The sequence below is a fragment of the Muscardinus avellanarius genome, assembly GCF_963383645.1.
Source record: "Muscardinus avellanarius genome assembly, chromosome: 19".
Taxonomy (NCBI): Eukaryota; Metazoa; Chordata; class Mammalia; order Rodentia; family Gliridae; genus Muscardinus; species Muscardinus avellanarius.
This window is the reverse complement of record NC_137805.1, coordinates 47,859,698-47,884,145: the sequence shown is the minus strand read 5'-3', so window position 1 is coordinate 47,884,145 and position 24,448 is coordinate 47,859,698.

Sequence of the window (24,448 nt, the reverse complement as noted above, 5' to 3'; positions counted from 1 at the left end):
GGCTGGGTGTGTAGGTCAGAGGTAGAATGTCCCTGAGTTCAAACCCTAGTACCACAAAGAGGGGCACACGTGTTTAAGCTCACGCTCTGACACAGTGTCATGGTTCTATCCCCTCAGGGAGCACTGGCCACATATGGAAACATTTTTGGTTTTCACAACTGGGGACGGTGGTTGTTACCGGCATCTAGTGAGTGGAGCCCAGGAATGCTGTTAAGCATCCTACCATGACCAGCACAGTTCATCTTAACAATGAATTACGTGGACCAAATGTTCACGGCGCTGAGTTAGAGAAACCCTGCACGCCAGCCCCGTAATAGTGCTCAGCACGGTACTGCTGAACACAGGCGCACATTTGTGGACTAACTGGGAGTAGTGGTAACAGAGATGCAGTGGTATGCCTGTACATTTTGGAGGTGTGTGCCACTTAATTTAGCATTATGGAAAGCCGGGCGTGGTGGTACACGCTTGTAATCCCAGCATTCGAGAGGCTGAGACAGGAGGATTGTGGTTCGAGGACAGCCTCGGCTACTTAGTGAGGCCCTTTGCAACTCAGTGAGAACCTGTTTCAAAATAAAGAATAAAAAATAGGGCTGGGAGTGTAGCTCAGAGGTGGAATGCCCCTGGGTTCCATCCCCAGTACCACAAGAAAAAAAAAAAAGAATTTCAGATGATGGCCCCGACTTTTCCAGAAGCTGATGTGCCCATGGCTTGGTGCTGGGCATATTCCATCCACCTGGAGCCTGGGTCACTCCTCCCCCCACTCCACCCCCATCCCCACGTGCCCCTTCAATTTAGGAAGTCCTCTGAGTTGTCCCAAAGCTGGCCAGGAATGAGCCGGGGAGGTTCCTGCGGGCAAGGAACTTTGAAAGGCATTGAATAGTGGTGTGTGTGTGTGTGTGTGTGTGTGTGTGTGTGTGTGTGTGTGTGTGTGTGAGAGAGAGAGAGAGAGAGGGGGGGGGCTGCCAGCCACAGAACTGCAGACTTGGGCACTGCATGGGAGAGGGACCGGGCAGAGATTGGACCGCCTGGAGATGAGTCAGAAAGCTTGGGGTGAGCAGGGGTGCGGGCAGACTCCTATGAGAGTACTGAGAAAGCGTAGGACCCTTGGTGCAGGGTTAGAGTCCTTGAAGAGAGAGGTGGAGTTTGAATCCCAAAGGGCAGGGTTGGAAATTTTGGATGGATGGCATAGTGCTTCTAATCGCAGTACTTGGGAGGCTGAGACAGGAGGATTGCAGGTTCGCAGCCAGCCTCAGCAACTGAGTTAGATCCTGTTTCAAAATAAAATAATTATATTCTTTTATTTATCTGGAGGTGTAGGGTGGGGGTTGAATGCCCCTGGGTTCCATCCCCAGTACCACACACAAAATAAAATAAAATAAAATAAAATAAATCTTGGAGATTGGGATCCTTAGGACAGGAGAACGGGAGGGAATTAGCCAGGCGCCATACTAGAATTCTGGATTAGGGTTACCAGTCTTGAGGAGAGGGTTAGAAACCCCTTTATTTATTTATTTTTTGGGGGGTGTCTGGGGATGGAACCCAGGAGCATTCGGCCTCCAAGCTATACCCCTGCACTATTTTTTTTATTATTATTCTTTATGTGAAACAGGGTCTCACTAAGTTAGTGAGCTCTCACTAAGTTACGGCGGCCTCACTAGCTGAGGCTGGCTGCGAACCGCGATCCTCGGGTCTCAACCGCCGGAATGCTGGGATTAGAAAAGCGCGCGCCAAGCCGGTCGTGGTGGCGCACACTTGTAATCCCTGCGCTTGGGAGGCTGAGACAGGAGGATCGCGCAGGTTCGAAGCCAGCCTCAGCTACTCAGTGAGGCTCTCAGCAATTTAGTGAGACCCTGTTTCCAAATAAAATATAAAATAGGTCTGGGAGTATAGCCCTGAGGTAGAAAGCCTCTGAATTCCATCCCCAGTACCACCAAAGAAAGGAAAGAAAGAAAGAAAGAGAGGGAAAGAGAGAGAGAGAGAAAGAAAGAAAGAGGAAGGAAGGAAGGAAGGAAGGAAAGCGTGCGCCACCACGCCCGGCTTAGAGCTCCTTTAAAGAGAGGCTTGGGACACTCCGGTTGGCTGGATTTGAACCCTTGGTTACAAATGCTTCGGGTGTGAGAGGAGACTCCTCTGGGGACAGGGTTAGGATGGTAGGGGGAGGACAACTGGATCTGGGGTTCTTGGACCCGCAGGATAGAACCCCTGAGCACCTGGACGGGACTCGGGATGCCTTAGGGAGAGTTGTCCGTGTTGGGAGGAGGAGGGAGGGAGTTATGGCTCCGATCCTTAATTGATGAGTTAAATCTTTGGGGGCAGACTTTTCGTCATAAGGGTCGGGATTAGGGTCTTTGGGGTAAGATCAGAAGCCTCTGGTGGTTGGGATTAAAAAGAAATTCTTCGGAAGTGGCTTTAGGACACTGGAGCGGACGGCCGAGGCGGAGTTAGAATCCGAGGGGCGGGGTCGGACACCTTGGGGCGGGGTCTGGTTTGCTTCGTAGGGGAGAGGCTCGGGCCCCCAGAGGGCCCGTGGGCGCCGCCGGGCTCGGGCTCCAGCTGGGTGCGCAGCGGCCCAGGCGGCGTGCGAGTGCGTGGGGCCGCGACAGCTCCGCGCGCAGAGCCCGGGAGTCCTGCCGCAGCCCTCGAGCGCAGCCCGGCCTCGGTCCCCGGCGCATCTTCCTCCAGGCCCGCGAGCCGGGCCCCGGAGCCGCAGAGCTGGGGGCGCGCTCGAGCTGCGAGGATCCGGGCTGCCCGCGGGACCCCGAGCGGGCGGCCAGGTGAGCGGGCGGCCAGGTGAGCGGGCGGCCAGGTGAGCGGGCGCGGGAGGGCGGCCAGGTGAGCGGGCGCCCAGGTGAGCGGGCGCCCAGGTGAGCGGGCGCCCAGGTGAGCGGGCGCCCAGGTGAGCGGGCGGCCAGGTGAGCGGGCGCGGGAGGGCGGCCGGGCGGCGCGGCGCTCCGCCGTGACTTCCCGCCGGACCCGCCACCTCCCTGGGCTGTCCAGGTTCCCCTTCTGCAAAAGCGAGCGAGAGGGAGGCCGGGAGGGGGCCTTAGGCTCCCCGGGGGGTGGGCGGTTAGGCATGTCGGCGAGCGGCTGGGGAAGGGGCAGCTGGCGGCGGCGAATCGCACCCCAGGCTGCAGCTGGCCGCCTGCTCCTCCACCTGGGCCAGCCCTGCGGACCGACGAGGACCACAGTGTCCGCCTGGCTTTGCTTTTCTGAGACCTGGGTTGGGCAAGTCCCCGGCGTCCCTCCCTGAATTTGCTTCCTCATCTGCAAACCCGGGCCGCTCTAAGTCTCCCGGGCCTCTGCGAGCGCGAGTGGGTGAGTGTGGCGGGGAGAGACTCCTGGGAGCAAGTCTGTGGGACCCTGGGCAGGGGATCTGGATTTTCTGGGCCTCTATTCTACAGCTGTAGGATGAGGATGATGATAATAATACTAGTAGGCCGAGTGAGCACCCCTTATCCGAAATTCTTGAGACCAGAAGTGTTTTAGATTTCAGATATTTTTAATTTTTGAATGTTGCCAAAACACAATGTCTTAAGGGTGAGACCCAAGTCTAAACACAAAATTCACGTGTGTTTCATATATACCTATCCACAGCAGGGAGATAAGCGGTACAATATTTTTAGTGCACCCAGGTTTTTAAATATTATTTATTTATTTATTTATTTATTTATTTATTTTTGTGGTACTGAGGATGGAACCCAGGGGCAGTCTACCTCTGAGCTACACCTCCCAGCCCTACTTTCTTTCTTTCCTTCTTTCCTTCTTTCTTTCTTTCTTTCTCTTTTTTGAAACAGTCTCACTAAATTTCGGAGGGCCTCACTAAGTAGCTGAGGCTGGCTTCGATCCTCCCGTCTCAGCCTTCCAAGTACTAGGATTACAAACGTGTGCCACCATGCCCGGCTGTACAGTTAGGTTTTGACCAAGGTGGACTTTTCCACTTGTGATCTCAGGTCAGTGCTCAGAAAGCTTTGGATTGAGCCAGGCTGATGGTGCTCACCTGTAATCCCAGTACTTGGGAGGCTGATACAGGAGGATCACAGGTTCAAGACCAGCCTCAGCAGCTTGGCTCGGCCAGGTTTCAAAATAAAAAAGGATGGGAATGAAGATCAAAAGTAGAATGCTCCTGTGTTCAATTCCCAGTACCAAAAAAATAAAGATACTAAACATAAAGTGTAAGCCTGCCTACCTTCTTTCCTTCTTAGTACTGTCTCCCTCCCCAGAGGCAACCACTGTCAAAGATTATAGTCCTTCCAGTCTATTATCAGTTTATTGCACATGTATGTGTGCATAAGCAGCACATCAACTTGCTTTCTGTGTTTTAAAGATCTGCAGCACCTCCTAGTCCATGAGAGAGGCATTCCATGACCCCCAGAGATGCCGGAAGCTGTGGATAATGCTGAGCCTTATCTTTACATTATTTTGGCTGCTCTTTGACATATCCACTTTACCAGCATCACTACTCTTGTGTTTGGGGCTGTTACTTGAACACAAGTACGGTGACATCATCACAGGGGGTCTGATCATCAAGACTGAATGATTACCACGTGAGTAGTTTTACAGCAGAGATACACTGGACAAAGGGTGGTCAGTGTCTCTCACGGGACGGAGGGAGTGACCGTGTGAGCTCTCATCATGCTGCTCAGAAGTGCACACAATTTAAAATTTACGAGCTATTTCTGGAATCTTTTATTTACTATTTTCACATCGTTACCAGGCATGATGGTGTGTGCCTGTAATCCCATTACTGAGGAGACTGAGACAGGAGACAAGAGACAGGTTTGAGGACAGCCTCTGCAAGTAGTGAGACTCATCAACCTAGTGAGATGCCATCTCAAAATAAGAATAGAACAGGATGTGAGGGCGATCTGGCTGAGACATCTGTCACCCCATTGATCGCCAGGGTTGATTCATTGGCTGACCTGGCTGGCTAGGCGGTGTCCCCTTCCTCCCTCACCGCTCCACGCGCGTCCCTCCCGAAGCTGCGTGCTGCGCTGGGTCAAAGAGGACGACCTTCCCGAATAGAGGAGGACCGGTCTTCGGTCAAGGGCATGCGCATAGCTGCGCTCCCCGGCTGGAACCTCCAAACAAGCTCTCGAGGTCCATTTGTAGGAGAACGTAGGGTGGTCAAGCTTCCAGGACTCCAGACGCATGCAAATGAGGCGCTGCCCGTGGCAGCCTGCCTTTCTTTAAAAAATAAGACTAAGAAAGAAAGAAAGAAAATAAGAATAAAATAGAGCTGGGGGTGACGCTCAGAGGTAGAACATCCTTAGGTTGAATCCCCAGCACCAAAATAAATAAACAAATAAATGCCGGGCATGGTGGCCCACGTTTGTAACCCAGTACTTGGGAGGCTGAGACAGGAGGGTTGTAGGTTTGCAGCCAGCCTCAGGTACTTAGTGAGGCCCTCTGCAACTTAGTGAGACCCTGTTTCAAAACAAAGAATAAAAAATATGGAGGAGCGGCTCAGAGGTAGAATGTCCTTGGATTTAATTCCCAGTACTGCAGATAAATAAATAAATAAATAAATAAATAAATAAATAAATAAATAAATCGTGCTGAGGGTGTAGTTCGGAGGTAGAATGTCCCTGGGTTTGATCCCCGGTACCTCTCTATATATTCACGTCCCAACTGACTACGGGTAATTGGAGATGGAGAAAGCAAAACTATAGATAACGGGGACCACTGTATATGAGTACTATCTATCTAGTACTATCCTGCAATTTTCTTTTCCCCTTCTTCTTGTCAGGATCTAACTTGTCATGACCTCTCCAAAACAGAGGTCTAATTCATTCCTCTACTTGCTGTGGCGTGTCCCAGCAGGTGAGCACCTAGGTTGTTCCCCCCGCTCATCATTCCCCTATCGGTGGGCATTCTGGTTGCTCCCAGGTATTCACTACAACAAACAACATTACTGTGGATGTCCTAAATGTCATTTAATTGTTTACCTTAAAAAGGTTAATTTTACAAATTTATGTGAATTTCATCTCAATTTAAAACTTTTTTTTTTATGGTGGTGGTACTGGGGTTCCTGGAAGCCCTTCTACCCGGTGCTATATTTTATATTCTTTTATGCACTTTTTATTAACATAAAGCAATATAGTTTTTATCCTACTTATGTACTTAACATCACATTATAAGCATTTTTCCACATCTTTAAAATGTCCTTGAATTTTTAATGGCTGCAAAATATTCTATTTAGACACATCATAATTTTTTTCAACTTTTTAAGGCTAGCACTCTTAGATAGTTCGCAATTTTAAAAAGTTTTATTTATTTATTTATTTTTTTAATTTATTTATTTATTTTTATTTATTTATTTATTTTTATTTTTTTTAAATTTTATTTTATTGGTGCACTGTATTCATACATCATAGTGGGATACAAACTTTTGTAGACATACATGCACACATCGCCCAGTCAGCCCCCACCCGATCCCCACCCCATTCTCTCCCCATCCCTCCCTCCCATGCTTGGCTTAGTGGTTGACATCAAGTATTATAGCAATTTATCCAAAATTAAAAATGATAATCTCACATAACAGTTTCATTTGTCTGATACCAAGCTTTTGATGTCTTAAAGATAACATTTCAATATTTCTTTTTGCTTTCTTTCTTACCAGAGAATATTTTTTTCTTTTTTTTAGGTGAAACTATCATATATTTATTTTTCAGAAAAAAATCTATCCTGATATGGAATATGGACTCTAGATACCCAAAACAATCTCGAAGCAAAAACAAAGCTAGAAGATGTATATTTTCTGATTTCAAACCATATAAAGCTACAATAATTGAAACAGTGTAGTACTGTTCTAAAGGCAGATATATAGACCATTGGAGTTAAATACAAGCCTAGAGCTAACTTCTTCCCTATATTGTCAAGTTATTTTTGACAAGGTTTCCACGAACATTTGGTGGTGGAAATAATAATCTTTTAACTAAATATTGTTGAAAAATAATAATTACATGGAAAAGAATAAAATTGGACCCTTACCTAATCCCACATACAAGTATTAACTCAAACTAGATAAAAGACCTAAATATAAATCTTAAGACTATAAACTTTTAGGAGAAAATCTGGGTCATAAAACCTCACAACATTGAAATTTGCAGTGATTTCTTGGATATGATTTCAATGGCACAGGCAACAGAAGAATATACAAACTCCCTAAAATATAATAGAAAATATTGTATATCCAAAGACAATGTAAACAGAGTTAAAAGTTACTAATAGAATTGGATAAAATATTTCCAAATGCTATATCTGAAGGTATATTAATATTCCAACTAGAAATCCTGAAAATTAACAACAATAAAGGCAAACAATACAATTTAGAGATAGGTAAAAGACTAACATAAATAATGAATCTCCACAGATAACCAATCTTAGTTGTCTGTTGGATGGAAACTCTTGTTTCTCTGGTTCTGGTGAGTGTTACCTATTTCTTCTTTGTAGTTAATCTCTTTGAGTATTTTCTCTAGCGCTGGTTTTGAAGACATAAATTCCTTCAGTTTCTGTTTGTCATGGAAGCTTCTTATTTCTCCATCTAATTTGATAGAAAGTTTTGCTGGATAGGAAATTTTTGGCTGGAAGTTGTTTTCTTTCAGAGTTTGGAATATGTTACTCCAAGCCCTTCTGGCTCTCATGACTTGGTTTGGGAAGTCTGGAGTGATTCTAATTGGTTTGCCTCTGAATGTCACTTGGCCCTTTGTTTTTGTTGCCTTTAAGATTCTCTGCTTGGCTTCCACATTGGTCATTTTGACAATTATATGGCGTGGGGATCCTCTTCTCCGATCCTGTCTAAAGGGAGTTCTATAAGTTTCCTGGACCTGTGTATCAACCTCTTGCTCTATGTTTGGAAAATTTTCTGCTATTACTTCCTTGAAGAGATTGTTGATCCCTTTGGTATCACTTTCTTTTCCCTCCTCTATTCCAATTATTCTTAGGTTAGCTCTCTTAAGATGGGCCCATATTTCTTCAATGTCAGATTCCTGCTGTTGGATATCTTTTTCTAGATTAGAAACTATGCATTCAATTTTGGATTGCTCATCTTCTAAGAGCGAGATTCTGTTCTCCATGTGGTCTAATCGGTTGTTTGTGCTTTGAATTGAGGCCTTTACTTCATTAATTGCATCCTTTATCTCTTTTTGGCTCTCTCTGAGTTCTTTTCGAAGCACCTCTATTATTTCTACAGTTATTTTCCTGATTTGATCTTCTAGAAATCTCTGATTTTCTGTTTTATCAGGTTCTGATGTTGTGGGGTTGTGCACATTCATTACTCCAGTGTTATTCCTCTTTCCCATGATTTCGGAGGTTTGTGCCTTCTCTGGGTTCTTCCCTTGGGTCACTATGGCTTCACTTAAGGTGCTCTGGATCTCGAGTCTGTATTATCTCAGACCCTACTACTCCTTTACTGGGTTGTATCACAGAGTCTCCGACCCAGGGAGTCGATAGAGGCTGCTTTAAACTATGGGGGGTGCCAGGTTGCACGTTCTCCTATGGTGTGATATCTCTGCCACCACCACTCCCTCACTGGGTCAAGTCCCAGGAGGCACAATACTGGGATTTCTCCTCTGTGGCCCGCAATTTGACTCACTGTTCTTGAGTACGTAGATGTAGCTGTACTGGACTCGGTGAATTCACTGCTGCTGCCGCCGCCGGTGGCAATATGGCGCCTCTGCCACGCCCTCGGCCATGAGGCTGGCGTATTTTTTCTTCTCTGGTTTTGATTTCCACTCTGAATCCCTGCAGCGTGTGCTGAGCTCAGCCACTGGGAGCTTTAAATGCTGTCTGCGCCGAAAGATCCCACCTGGCTGTTCCGCATCGGCTCACCTCGGCTTGCTGTAGCCGTCCGCTGAGTTCGCCGCTGCCGCCGGCAGTATGGCGCTGCTGCCGCGTCCTCGGGCGCGTGTGTCTCCTCTGTGGCCCTGAGCTCTGTTCTCAGTCCGCTTACTCTCTGGAGCCTGGTGGTTTTTTTGTTTTTCTGGTGATGGTGTTTTCTGGCTATGAAAGGCGCTCTTTTTGTGGTAATGGAGATTGGTTGTTAGCGGGACTCTTAAGCCCCGCTTTTCTCGGTCGCCATCTTCCCGGAAGTCCTAAAAAGTTTTAAATTGAGGCCAGACGTGGTGGCGCACGCTTGTAATCCCCGCGCTTAGGAGGCAGAGACAGGAGGATCGCACAGGTTCGAAGCCAGCGCGCGCTGGCTTAGGAGACACTGTTTCCCAATAAAAATGTAAAAATAGGTCTGGGAGTGTAGCCCGGAGGTAGAAGGGCTTCCAGGAACCCCAGTGCCACCAAAAAATAAATAAATAAATAAATAAATAAATAAATAAATAAATAAATAAATAAATAAAAACAGTTGCTGGGCGTGGTGGCACACACTTGTAATCTCCGCGCTTGGGAGGCAGAGACAGGAGGATTATGCAGGTTCGAAGCCAGCGCGCGTGCTGGCTTAGGAGACCCTGTTTCCCAATAAAAATGTAAAAATAGGTCTGGGAGTGTAGCCCGGAGGTAGAAGGGCTTCCAGGAACCCCAGTGCCACCAAAAATTTAAAAAAAAAAGTTTTAAATTGAGATGAAATTCACATAAATTTGTAAAATTAACCTTTTTAAGGTAAACAATTAAATGACATTTAGGACATCCACAGTATTGTATGACCACTACCTCTGGCAGTTGCAGAACATTTCAATACTCTGAAAATGTTACTACCATTAATACTCTCTTGAATGGTTATTCCCACTACTCCGCCTCCAGCCCTGGTGGCCCCATTCTGCTGTTTGTCTCTGGATTCATTTATGCTGGCTATTTTATTCCATCATGTGACCTCGTGTCACATGGCTGACACAGGCTCCTTTCACTTAAGACAGTGTCTCCCAGGTCCATCCACATGGCACAGTGTCTGCTTCCTTCCTGTGGGTGGGTCGTGGCCGGGCGGCCGCAGCCTGTTTATCCCTTTTGCATCCAAGGAGGCTGCAGGGTCTCCCTTTCTCTCTCTCTTTCTTTCTTTCTTTCTTTCTTTCTTTCTTTCTTTCTTTCTTTCTTTTTTTGTGGTACTGGGGGTGGAACCCAGAGGCTTTCTACCTCCGGGCTATACTCCCAGAGCTTTTTTATATGTTATTTGGAAACAGGGTCTCACTAAGTTGCTGAGAGCCTCACTAAGTAGCTGAGGCTGGCTTCGAACCTGTGCGATCCTCCTGTCTGAGCCTCCCAAGTGCGGGGAATACAAGCGTGCGCCACCACGCCTGGCAGGGTCTCCCTTTCAGCCATTGTCTGTAGTACCACAGAGGACAGCTGTTTGTTTGCACGGCTCTTCTCAGTTACTTGTCCCTAGGAGCGGAATTGCTGGGTTACAAGATCATTCTATGTTCCATTTTCTGAGGAGCTGACAAACTCCATCCCTTTACATTCCTACCAGCAATGCTCTAGTTTTCCCCAATTATCACTAACACTTGCTACTTTCTATACCATCATTATTAAGATTTTTTATTGCCATCTCAGTGAATGTACAAAACATGACTTGTTTTAGGGGGTGCTAGGGAATGAACCCAGGGACGTTCTACCTCTGAGCTACAGGTACCTTCAGCCCTATTTTTATTTTTTATTTGGAAACAGCATCTCGCTGAGTTGCTGACACTGGCCTCAGATCCGCGGTCCTCCTATCTCAGCCTCCCAGTACTGGGATTATAGGCGTGTGCCACCATGCCCTGCCACATGAACTTTGGTTATGTGTGTGGTGCTGGGATGGAATCCAGGGCCTCATACATGTTAGGTAAATGTTTTACCATTGAGTGACACTCCCACGCTAGAAAGCACGAACCCTAATCTAGTCCCAGTCACTCTACTCTTGGGGAGTGGGAGGGCCCCCCACCATGGGGAAAAGAGGGCCTGCACCCAGGCCAAGCCTGGACTGCACGCTTCCAACCAGTAGCATTGTTGTTGCTGTTTTGTTTTGGTGTGTGTGCAGTACTGGGGCTCGAACCCAGGGACGTTCTTTCTCTGAGCTACACCCACAGCCCTATATTTTATTTATATTTATTTATTTGTTTGTTTGTTTATTTTTAGATACTGGGGATTGAACCTAGGGACATTCTACCTCTGAGCTATACCTCCCATCCAGTTTTCAAATTTTTATTTTGAAATAGGATCTCACTAGGTTGATGAGAATCTCACTACTTGCTGAAGCTGTTTCCAAATCTGTAATCCTCCTGTCTCAGCCTCCCAAGTACAAGGATTACAGGTGTGTGCCCACAACGACTTTTTATTTTAATTTTTATTTTGAAAGAGGGTCTCACTAGGCTGATGAGAGACTCCTTGCCGACACTGTCCTCAAAACTTTGATCCTCCTGTCTCAACCTCCCAAGCATACACCACCCACCCGGCTGCCACTTGCATTTTGAAACCCACTCTCCAATCATGACACAGCTTCTATGTTTCATGGAAAAGGAATGTCCAGCCCAGAGATGCTGAACGACTTTCCCAAAGTCACAGCACGCTCTCTCAGCCCCCGTCATTCCAAGCAAACCCGCAAAGCCAGACATGGTGGTGACCCACGTTTATAATTCCAATACTTGGGAGGCTAAGACAGGAGGATCATAGGCTTGAGGCCAGCCTCAACAACTTAGCAAGACCCTGACCATGTAGCTCAGAGGTAGAATGCCCTTGGATTCAGTCCTTATACAAAAAAAAAAAAAAAAATTCTTACCTGCCTAAGCTCCAACCAGCACCCTGCATCCTGGGGCCCGGGAAATACAGGTACATCCATGAGTACAGGACTCTCCCCTCCTCCCTGCTGGAGAAACAAGCGCAGCAGTGTCCGCCAGGCCTCAGGCAAGCCGTGGGGCATTGCGCAGACCTCTTCACCCTGAGTGTGCAGTTTCCTTCTCTGATAAACAGAAATAAGATGTGTACTCTGGTGCCTTTTTAACCTTGGAGGTGACCAGGGAGGCGTCAGGAAGCTCTGAGAATGAGGGTGCTGACTGCGGACCCCCGTGAGCCCCACTGCCATGTTGCAGGTGGGGACGTGTCCCGATGGAAAGCCCAGCTGCATTACGATCAAAATAACAGAGTTCAGTGTGTCCGCAAAGGCATCGTCAGGGCCTGGGACATGGCCACACACCCTGAACCATCTTATGACTACCAGACTGCTGTCATCCTCACGTACCTGCTCCTATATGCCACTCACGGAGTCTCCGATAACAGAGGAGCCACGAGCAGCCACAGGGCGCACGCCTGTAACCCCAGTGCTTGGGAGGCTGAGACCGGAGGATCAGGGTTCGCGGACAGCCTCAGCTTCTTAGTGAGGCCTCTGCAACTTAGTGAGACCCTGTTTCAAAATAAAGAATAAAAAATAGGGCAGGGGGTATAGCTAGGAGGTCAAATGCCCCTGGGTTCCATCCCTATACCAGCTAAATAAATAAGTAAATAAATAAATAAATAAATAAATAAAAAAAATAGGGCTGGGGAGGGGGGTGTAGCTCAGAGGTAGAATGTCCCAGGTTCCAGCCTCTAGTACAGAAGAAGAAGAAGAAGAAGAAGAAGAAGAAGAAGAAGAAGGAGGAGGAGGAGGAGGAGGAGGAGGAGGAGGAGGAGGAGGAGGAGGAGGAGAGAAAAATAAAAGCGAGGGAGCTGGGACATCTGTGCCTGTCAGCCATTGGTCAGAGGCATGACAATTTGCTAGCACCTAGAGTCAGCCAAGTTGATTGGGCAGAGCAGGTACCAATAACCACAGAGACATCTCTCAGGCACAGAAACACACCTGCTGGTAGTTGGATGTCCAGCCAGAATATTCCAAAAGGAGCGACAGGGGCAGGGCATTGACAACATTTTAAAGTCTCATTTAGCTGGGCGTGGTGGCGCATGCTTGTAATCCCCGCGCTTAGGAGGCGGAGACAGGAGGATCGCACTGGTTCGGAGCCAGCCTTGCTGGCTTAAGAGACCCTGTTTCCAAAAAAAAAAAAAAAAAATTATATATATATATGTCTGGGAGTGTAGCCCGGAGGTAGAAGGGCTTCCAGGAACCCCAGTACCACCAAAAAAAAAAGTCTCATTTAAGCTGGGCACGGTGGTGTACACCTGTAATCCCAGTACGTGAGAGGCTGAAACAGAAGGATCACAGGTTCAAAGCCAGCCTCAGCAACTTAGTGAGACTCTCAGCAACTTATTAAGACCCTGTTTCAAAAAAAAAAAAATAAAATATGGCTAGGGATTTAGATCATATATAGAAGGCCTGTGGGTAAAACACCCAGTTCCACAATAAAATAAAATAAAAAATTAAAAAGGCTGGGGCTGTAGCTCAGAGGTAGAATGTCCCGGTGTTCAATTTCCAGTACTACAAAACAAAACAAAACTTCATTTATTTGTAAGAGACGGAGGATTTGAACACAGATTGTGTGTGTGTGTGTGTGTGTGTGTGTGTGTGTTGCTGAGAATTGAACCCAGAGGCATTTTACCTCTGCCCTACACCCCCAGATCAATTTTATTTCTTATTTGGAAACAGGATCTCGCTAAGTTGATGAGAGTCTCACTACTTGCTGAGGCTGTCCTCGAACCTGCGATCTTCCTGTCTCAGCCTCCCAAGTAGTAGGATTACAAGCATATGCCACCACATCTGGCTTCCTATTTTATTTACTTATTTATTTATTTTGTGGTATTGGGGATGGAACCCAGGGACATTCTACCTCTGAGCGACACCCCAGCCCTATTTTTTTTCTTTCTAATTTCGAAACAGAGTCTCACTCAGTTGCAAAGGGCCTCGCTTAGTAGCTGAGGCTGTCTTCTGCAAACTGCGATCCTCAGGTCTCAGCCTCCCAGTATTACTTTATTTTGAAACAGGCTTTCATTAAGTTGCACAGGGTCTCACTAAGTAACCGAGGCTGGCTGTGAACCTGCAATCCTCCTGTCTCAGCCTCCCAAGTACTGGGATTACAGGCGTGCGCCACACACCCAGCTCAGACCCAAAACTGTATGACTTAAAACTGTCCTCCCCTCTCCTACCTACCATTTTTTTCTTTCTTTCTATCTTTCTTTCTTTCTTTTTTTTTTGCAACTGGAGATTGAACCTACAGGCATTCTACCTTCGAGCTTCACCCCCAGCCCTATTTTATTTTATTCTGAAAGAGGATCTCGTTGGATTGATGAGAACCTCACTACTTGCTGAGGCTGTTCTTGAACCTGCAGTCCTCTGGTCTCATCTTCCCAAGTACTGGAATTACAAATGTGTGCCACCACACCCAGCTTAAAATAACCTTAACCTTAAAATAAGTCATTCTGTGGAGGTTCACAGTGGCCCTGGGATTGTGGAATTTGTTAAATGACTCAAGAGTTTAAAGGGTTCTCTTCTAAGGGTTGGCTAAACATGAACTTAGGTCGTATGAACAAGTCACGGGCCCATGAGCATCTCAGAGCAGACTGTCTGGCTGAGCCAAGTAAGTGACAGAGGGCCCTGCGTCCTTCTGTGTGTCCTTCTGTCACTCGCCTTCTTGTGAGCCAGGGTCCTACCCTCTCTGTCTCTGGGGCTGCCCGTGTGTGGTGCAGGTGTGGGTCTCCCAGCGACCTTCCTGTCCACAAGATCGAGGTTCTGAACTCTATCAGAAAGAAGCTGAGACTCCGTATAGGGCGCAGACAAGGATCCAGAGGTGACCCCCAAACACCTACCAGGGACAACAGTCACGTGAGGATAAGGACGGCTCATTTAGAATACAGGGAACCAGAGAAAAGAGAGAAGCAGGGTTCTGCACCCCAGAAACTACTCAAGAAGCTGGTCCCTGTTTGGGGAAGACTTTCCTCCCCACCCCCACTGCTGAGCTGTTCTGAGAGAGAAAGTTCCTGTAACTGGACAATCTTGAGCCGCAGAGCCCTGGCGGTCACCTTCCTGGGCTTCCTGTTGGGCTTCCTCATTTCCTCCTTCCGCTTCACCCCCTGTGGCCTTGGGGGCAGACCCCCCCGCAGATAATGAGAGGCAGGGAGGCTGAGAGCTGTCCCCCCGCCACTGACCAGCTGAGAGGCTCTCTCTCTCCCCGGCCTTCATTGCCCCATCTGAAAAATGGGTTCATAACTCTTGTCTTCTGAGTGCAATCAAATATGGTGAGGTTGCCGGGCGTGGTGGCGCACACTTGTAATCTCAGTACTAGGGAGGCTGAGACAGGAGGATCGCACAGGTTTGAAGCCAGCCTCAGCTATTTAGTGAGGCACTCCTCAGCTTCGTGTGAACCTGTTCCCAAATAAAGTACAAAATAGGTCTGGGAGTATAGCCTGGAGGTAGAAAGCCCCTGGTTCCACCCCAAGTACCACAAAAATAATAATAATAATCAAATATGGTGAGGTCTGTAGAGAAGAGACTGCAAGACAGTCACCCCATAATGAATACCAAAGGCCTGCTATATGCCAGGCGCTCTTCATGAATGACTTTGGTGCCGTCAGTTTAGTGGGGTCCACGTTCTATCATTCTCACCTACTCTATGGGTCTAGTATCAGCTTAATTCCTCTTCTAAAAACCTGCTATAGAGCCGGGCATGGCAATCCCAGCATGGGGAGGCCGAGACCAGAGGATCCCGGTTCACGGCCAGCCTCAGCTACTTAGTGATGCCCTTTGCAACTCAACGAGACCCTGTTTCAAAATAAAGAATAAAAAGCCGGGCATGGTGGCGCACGCTCGTAATCCCAGCATCAGGGAGGCTGAGACGGGAGGATCGCGGTTCACGGACAGCCTCAGCTACTTAGGCCCTCCGCAACTTAGTGAGACCCTGTTTCCAAATAAAGAACAAAAAATAAAGAATAATAAATAGGACTAGGGGTCCACCTCAGAGGTGGAATGCTCCTGGGTTCCATCCCCATTACAAAAAAATTAATTAATTAATTAAAAAATTAAAACCCTGCTATGGGAGAAGCCTTTGCTGGTAGCCATTTATGCTTGAGTATGAGTGACAATCCCTGGTGAGAGTTTCTTTTATACTCGACATTACTCTTTGATGCTTAAGGGTGTAAAAGTCCGACTCAAACTGGCTCCAGCAGAAGAGAGAGATTATTGAAAAGCCCAGAACATTTCAGCTCCAGGTAGGCTGGATCCAAGCCTGGGAACCTGTATTTCTCTGTTTGGGGCTCTGTCTTGCCACTCCAAGTCTTTTTCCAGGCAAAGGCCATAGGCTGCCTCCCCTTGACCAGGGTTGAGTCACATGCCTATTTCAGATTCTTTTTCTGCAAGTTGGATTGTCCAGACTCCGTCACAGACCCACACCTACAACAGGTGAAGTTGACTCCAATCCCCTGCACCCCAGTCCATGAATTAAGACTGGGGTAAAAGTGGTCCCCAAAAGAACATTAGAAAGCTGCTGTTAGAAGAAATGTAAGCAGATGCCATGCAGAAAAAAAAACAAAAACCAAAACCACAGCTGTCCCTTCCAGAAAACTTTTTTTTTTTTTTCCTGTACTGGGGATGGAACCCAGGGGCATCCTACCTCTGAGCTACACCCCCAGCCTTATTTGTCATTCTTTATTTTGAAACAAGATCTCACTGAGTTACAAAGGACCTCACTAAGTAGCTGAGGACTGTCCGTGAACCGCGATCCTCCTGTCTCAGCCTCCCAAATGCTGGGATTACAAGCATGCGCCACCACGCCTGGCTCTCCAAAAAAACTTCTTATCCAACTTCTCATTTCACATTTGGAGAAACTGAGGCCCAGAAAGAACTTTGTCTAAAGTCACACTGCAAGCTTTTGGCAGGTAAGGGACAGATGCGAGGCTTCCCACCCCCAGCCTTCGCAGGCCTCTACTTGAGCATAGAAACTCCCAGCCAGCTGTCTCTGGCCCACTCCACTCAGCCAGGTCCCGGCCTCTGCCCCTTGAATTGACTCAGAGAGTGCAGGAGAGGCCTTGCAGCCGGCAGAGTGACTGTGGTACACACCAGGGCAGGCAAGCTGGTTGTTCTTGTCCCCACCCCCACCCTGGCCCCCAGCACTGCAGGAACTGAGGAGACCAGGAGCAGGTTTCAGGTTCCAGGAGTGGGCAGTAGCCTGAGGAAGTGTCTTAGCCAGGGGTCAGCAGTCCTGAGCCAGTGTGGGGCCGGCAGCTACTTCTGCTCCTGGAGCCTGGTTTCAAACCACATTTGTAAAGAAACATGTATATGGATTTTAAAAAGCATTTCACATCCCTTCTTGCGCAGGACATCAAGCCAAGCTCGAGGAGCAAGTGCCTCCTGTTTTATAGGAAGAAAATGAGGCTCAGAAAGAAGTTATTTGTCCGAAGTCTCATAGCCAACTGGTGGCAGAACCAGGACCAAAACCTGCGTATTACAACTCCCAAGTTCAGTCTTCATGAGACGTGGATGGGTCTCAGATTTTAGCATGCCTAAGAATTTCTTGCAGAATTGTTACACCCCCACTCGCTCCTGGAGAGTCTGATTCATTCAGCCCAGTATATGGCCCAGGAATAGGCAGAGATCAGTGAAGACTATTTGGGAGCAAGTTTCAGAAATCCAACTCAAATCTACATAGGCAAGATGTGCATGGGGTGCACACTTGTAATCACAGTATTTGGGAGTGAGACAGAAGGATCACAGGTTCAGGGCTAGCCTCAGCAATTTATTGAGATGCTGGGCAACTTAGTGAAAATCTGTTTCAAAAATAAAAACTTGAAGCCAGGTGTGGTGGTGCATGTGTGTAATTCCAGCATTTGGGAGGCTGAGACAGGAAAATCGTGGTTCACATACAGCCTCAGCTACTTAATGAGGCCCTCTGTAACTCAGTGAGACCCTATTTCAAAATAAAAAGAATAAAAAATAGGGCTGTGGGTGTAGCTTGGAGGTAGAATGCCTCTGGGTTCCATCCCCAGTACCACAAAAAAAATTAAAAATAGCCGGGCGTGGTGGCGCATGCTTGTAATCCCCGTGCCTGAGAGGCGGAGACAGGAGGATCGCGCAGGTTCGAAGCCAGCCGCGCACGCTGGCTTAGGAGACCCTGTTTCCAAATAAAAATATAAAATAGGTCTGGGAGTGTAGCCCGGAGGCAGAAGGGCTTCCAGGAACCCCAGTATCACCAAAAAATAAAAATAAAAAAATAAAAAACAAATGAAAACTTGAAAAAGGGCTGGAGAGTCTAGCTTGGAGGTAGAATGCCCCTGGGTTCAATCTCCAGTACCCAATAAAAAAATTGGCTTAGGAAAAATGAGAATTTATTTCCTCATGAAGCAGAAAAATCTGGGGTTTATACGCTTCAGGAGTAGCTGTCTCTGTAATGGTTGAGAGGTCGATGTGGGTTCTTGTTCTTAGCTAGTTTAGAAAAACATAACCAGAACTATACTCTGCAAGCTTAAGCAATTTTTATTATTACAAAGGTAGAAAGAAGGGACAGAACCATCCCAGCACTGCATCAGAGGGATGCAGTGGAGTGCCTTGAAAGTAAGACACTGAAGTTTTTGAACACAGAGCTGTTTTTATAAGGACTCGTTATCTCCTTCCTCCCATCCTGCTTGGCCAATAGTCTTTTTACCTTCCCCAACCCAGTGCTAGCACAGACCCACCCATCATCTCCATGGTTAGATTTATGGCCACAGTTGTTACTTAGGTAACAAGGTCAGGGGTTACATGGTATATGCCTGCTTTGGAGAAGGCCTGTACCATCCACCGGTGTCCTTGGGGAGCTTTTAGCCTTTTTCTATCTCTATCTGTAGAAGTTATTTACTCTGTTGAAAACTTTTTTTTTTTTTTTTTTTTTTTTTTTGGTGGTACTGGGGTTCCTGGAAGCCCTTCTACCTCCGGGCTACACTCCCAGACCTATTTTTACATTTTTATTTGGAAACAGGGTCTCCTAAGCCAGCACGTGCGGCTGGCTTTGAACCTGCGCGATACTCCTATCTCTGCCTCCCAAGCGCGGATATTACAAGCGTGCGCCCGGCCTATGTTGAAAACTTTAAAGTATGGAGGCTTTGGGCTATAACTCTTTTGTGTTCTTGGTAATTAATATAGGGTTCTCTTAACTTTAAACTACTGTGAGAATTTAATGTTTATTGTTTTCACATTCCATGTTTAGCTGGGCTAACAGCTAACTTTTAGCTGATTGAGGTCAATATTGACTGCAGCTCTTGGCTAACAGCTTAGAGGCAGAGAAAAGGATTTTACTGTTTCGCCTAAGTATGAAAGCAGCTGCTTCTTCTCCTCCTCCTCCTCCTCCTCCTCCTCCTCCTCCTCCTCCTCCTCCTCCCTTGATACTGGGGATCAGCCTTATTTTTTATTCTTTATTTTGAAACAGGGTCTCACTGAGTTGCAAAGGGCCTCACTAAGTAGCAGAGGCTGACTGAGAATTACAATCCTCCTGTCTCAGACTTCCAAATGCTGGGATTACAAGCATGCACCATCATGCCTGGCTGAAAGCTTATTCTTATTAGCAATTAATACAGCTCTTATCAGCAGTCAGTACAGGCTCAATCCCCATCAGTCTACAGGCACTCAGTGTGTCTTCAGGAATCACTTGTCTCCATCTCTCAGCTCTTTTTTTCTCAGTAGTAGTTTCACTCTAAAGCAGCCCACCCTTCATGGAAGTCAAGATGATTCGCGAGCTCCAAACACCTATATCTCAACAACCTTTAGAGACACTGCTTTTTTTTTTGCTTTTTTATTTTTTTATTTTTTTTATTTTTTCAGTACTGGAGCTGGAATCCAGGGGCATTCTACCTCTGAGCTACACCCTCAGCCCTATTTCTATTTTTTATTTTGAAACAGGGTCTCATTAAGATTTTGAGGGTCTGACTAAGTTGCCAAGACTGGCCTTTAATCTATGATCCTACTGTGTCAGCCTCCCAAGTACTTGGGTTACAAGCATGCACCATAACACCTAGCTTTTTATCACCTTAAAATCAGCTTCTTGTGCAGAATGGGATTTATGGTAATTTCCTGTTTTATTTTTATAGTGTGTGTGTGTGTTACTGAGGACTGAACTCAGGGGTATTCTGTCTCTGAGCTATACTCCCAGCCTTTTTTTTGTGTGTGTGGTGGTGGTAGGGATTGAACCCAATAGCATTCTACCTCCGAGCTATACTCTCAGCCCGATTTTTTATTTTTTATTTTGAAACAGGGTCTCACCAAGTTGCAGAGAGCCTCACTAGGTAGCTGAGGCTGGCCACAAACCAGGATCCTCCTGACACAGCCTCCCAAGTACTGGGATTACAAGAGTGTGCCACCACACCCGGCTTCCCAGCCCTACTTTTATGTTTTATTTTGAATCAGGGTTTCACTGAGTTGTGAGGGCCTTACTAAGTAGCTGAGACTAGCTGTGAACCTTTGATCCTTCTGTCTCTGCCTCCCGATTCCTGGGATTACAAGCATAATCTACCACACCTGGCTGAATTCCCTATTTTAAACTGTCAGCTCTCCAGTGCTGCAGTATCCCTAGGCCAGTGGGCCACAGGAACTACAAAAGGTGTTTGCTTTGTGATCAGGGCAGTGCTACATTTGCTAGGAAACAGAAATGATTATGGTTAAAGTTTCTATAGTGGCTCCAGGCATGGTTGTGCACACTTGTAATCCCAACATTCGGGAGGCTGAGACAGGAGGAGCACGGTTCGTGGACAACCTCAGCTACTCAGGCCCTCTGCAACTTAGTGAGACCCTGTTTCAAAAATTAAGAATAAAAAATAGGGCAGATGGGGTAGCTTGGAGGCCGAATGCCCCTGGGTTCCATCCCTAGACCCCCCCCCCAAAAATGTTTCTATAGTGGCTACTATGTGCCAGCACTTTCACCATTTATCAACCCACCATCCTACGTTGGTAGAAACCCCACCCTTCTTCCTCAGAAGTGGCCTTGAGCTATGCATGAACAGAAGCCCAGCCTAGAGATGCATCCCTCAGGACCCTGTGGCCATCATGAATATGCAAATCAGCATGTAAATTAATTACACTCACCAGGGGCTAATCCAAATAGGGCTGGAATCCTGGTGTTCACAGCTGCAGATCAGTGGGTAATCTGAGGAGTGGAGGGACCCGCTCCATCTCACCCAGCAGCGTTCTTCCTAGAGCATTCTAATGTTGATCAGAATATATAAAATGTAATGTAATTTTATGCCATGTAAAACCATACAAGATGCTGCTTAATTTCCCAAATTGTAAGCATATTTGTTATAAATCAAAGAGAGAGAAAGAGAGTAGTTTCAATTTTAAATGCAGGCAAGTACATGATAAAACAGTGATTAATTGTGATAATTTTTCAAATTAATGATCCAGTGTGCTAGCAGTCTAAATGTGTTTTTTACTCCATCCCCAAAAGGAAGCAGAAACTACTAGTATCTTGAAGTGGCGAATCATTCCCACACCCACCAGAACAGGTGACTCCTGGTCAATAAAAGGACTCTTTTTCTAAAGTAACTTTCTTAAAGCTAGGAACTTGGGATATTTTTTTCTTTCTTAAATCACAAACACATGTTTATTTTAACAAGAGAAGTATAACTGAAATCCAACTGCTTTAGAAGAAATTCACAATTGCTCAGAGACAGGAAAATGAGCATTCCCTTGTGCCCATTTAGAGGAAAAAAAGGAAGCAGTTCTGCCATTTTTACAATTCAGTTTTGACTGTTATCGGGTAAACTCCCCTCACCCCATATTGGGGATTGAACCCAGGGGTGCTTTACCACTGGGCTACATACATTACCGGCCTTTTTTTTTTTTTTTTTCCTTGTGGTACTGGGGATGGAACCCAGGGGCATTCTACCTCCGAGCTAAACCCCCAGCCCTATTTTTTATTTTTTTATTTTTTATTTTTTGGTGGTACTGGGGGTAGAACCCAGAGGCTTTCTACCTCCGGGATATACTCCCAGACCTTTTTTATATATTATTTGGAAACAGGGTCTCACTAAGTTGCTGAAAGCCTCACTAAGTAGCTGAGGCTGGCCTCGAACCTGTCGATCCTCCTGTCTCAGCCTCCCAAGTACTGGGATTTCAGGGATATGCCACTACACCCAGCTTCTTTAAGCATTTTTAACCCGTGTTTGGTGGTGCACACCTGTAATTCTAGTACTTGAGAGACTGAAACAAGATTACAGGTTTGAGGCCAGCCTCAGCAACTTAGCAAGACCCTCTGCACATTAGTGAGACCCTGATTCAAAATAAAAAAAAATAAAATAGGGCTGGGAGTGTGGCTCAGAGGTAGAATGGCCCTGGGTTCAATTTCCAGTACCAAAAAAATATTTTTTAATTAATATAGCAGCAAAGGCCATACTTTACCCTGTAGCCAGTGGGATGATTTTTTTTCTATAGTTATCAAGATAATTTTATTTCACTTATATCCTCCATCCTACTGGATTATTTTTAAGCAAATGTGACATAATATTATTTTGTTTTTATTTTTTATATTTTTTATTGGTGCATTGTAGTCCTACATTACAATAGAATACAAGACTTGTGAGGATATACAGGCACACATCATCCAATTAGCCTTTATCCAATCCCCATCCTATTTCCTCCCCCTCCCTCGATCCCATGCTTGATTGTTGACTAACTTTCATACATTTGTTTACGTACATCATGAGTTTTAAAGAGATTCCATCCTCCCCCATCCCATCCCCTCTGATTGGTCACCTTAATTGCTCCTCCATAGGGCCCTTTCTTCAACTAGATCTCCTCCTATTACCTATTTCTTCCTAGTTTTTGCATATTAGGGAAAGCATCTGCTTTTTTATTTTCTGTGATATTTCTCTGTGTATGCCGCATTGCAAGTTCCAATCCCACTCTTGACGGCCCCGGCACTGGCCTGGCCACCCGGCAGACTCTGATGCTGGCCTCGCTGGCTCCAGCACTGGCCTTGCCTCATGGCAGGCCCTGATCCCGGCCTCACTGGCCCCGGCACCAGCCTCACCCCTCCACAGGCTACAATCCTGGCCTTGCTGGCCCCGGCACTGGCCTAACCCCTCGGAATTTTCCGATCCTGGCCTCAGAGGCCCCAGCACCGGCCTTGCCTCACGGCAGGCTCTGATCCTAGCCTCTCTGGTTCTGGATCCGGCCTAACCCGTCGGCAGGCTCTGATCCCAGCCTCTCTGGTTCCGGCTCCGGCCTAACCCATCTGCAGGCTCCAGTCCCAGCCTCGGAGGCCCCAGCACCGGCCTAGCCTCATGGCAGGCTCCCAGTGGAATGATTTAAAGTGAAAACTGAACCCCATAATATTCTTACCAAAAACTTGCCATTGTTTTCCACCATACTTAAAATAAAATCCAGATTCCTCACTGGTCCTAAAAGATGTGGTGGCCTTGTTGCCCACCACCCTTGTCCCTGTGCTGGAGCTGTCACCATGCTGTCCTGCTGCCGGGCCTGCTCCTGAGCACATCTCGGCCTCAGGGCCTTTGTAACTGCTGTTCCTATGGCTGGAACACTGTTCACTCGAGTGTTATATGACTGGCTCTTTTGTGCCATTCAAACCCTGGGTCCACTATCACAGCCTAAGAGAAGCCTTCTCAACTACCCTGTCTGAAGGGACCCCACCGAGTTGTTTCCTGTAGCATCCTGCTTCAGGACCCTCTCCCTCTTCACTAACTATCCTATTATTTTACCTGTTCACACATGAACTTGCCTGTTTTGTTCATGGTTGAGAAAAGTACTCAATACTATAATGCACCAATAAAAGCATATTTTAAAAATGTCATAAGCAAGAAAGAAAGAAAGAAAGAAAGAAAGAAGGAAAGAAAGAAACTCAATAAGCTAGGTATAGTGGCACACATCTATAATCTCAGTACGTGGGAGGCTGAGACAGAAGGATCGCAGGTTTGCAGTCAGCCTCAGCTACTTAGTGAGACCCTGTTTCAAAATAAAAAATACAAAATAGGGCTAGGAGCTGGGTGTGGTGACGCACACTTGTAATCCCAGTACTAGGGAGGCTGAGACAGGAGGATCACAGGTTCTTGGCCAGCCTCAGCTACTTTGTGAGGCCCTGTGCAACTTAGTGAGACCCTGTTTCAAAATAAAAAATAAAAAAAATAGGTCTGGGGGTGAGCTTGGAGGTAGAATGCTCCTGGCTTTATCTTCCAATACAAAAAAAGAAAAGAAAAAAGAAGTACTCAATGTTTAATTGAGTAAATGAATGAATGAATGGCCAAATTAGTCAGCAAGAGAAGTAAGGGAGAAGAGAGGGGGAAGGTGAAAGAAGGTGAAGGAAGAAAGAGTTCTAAACCAATTATAAAATGGTGCCAGGAATATGGTGCCTTGACTACTGTTCAGTAGATTATTAGAGCCACATGACCCGGCCTCATCTTCGTGATTTATTCCATAGTGACTAGTTTTATTCTGCTGGTAGCTCTCAGCCTGGGGCTGTGCCTACAGGCTTTCCCAGCCTTCCAACACCTGCCAGTAGGATTTATTATTACCCACATCTTGCCCATGGGAAACTGAGGCCAGTGGAGGGCCAGGAAGAGTGGTAGGTAAGGCGCCCACCTCCCGCGCCCCACTCTGCTCCAAGGTTTCACCTGTGACATTCCACTGTCCTCC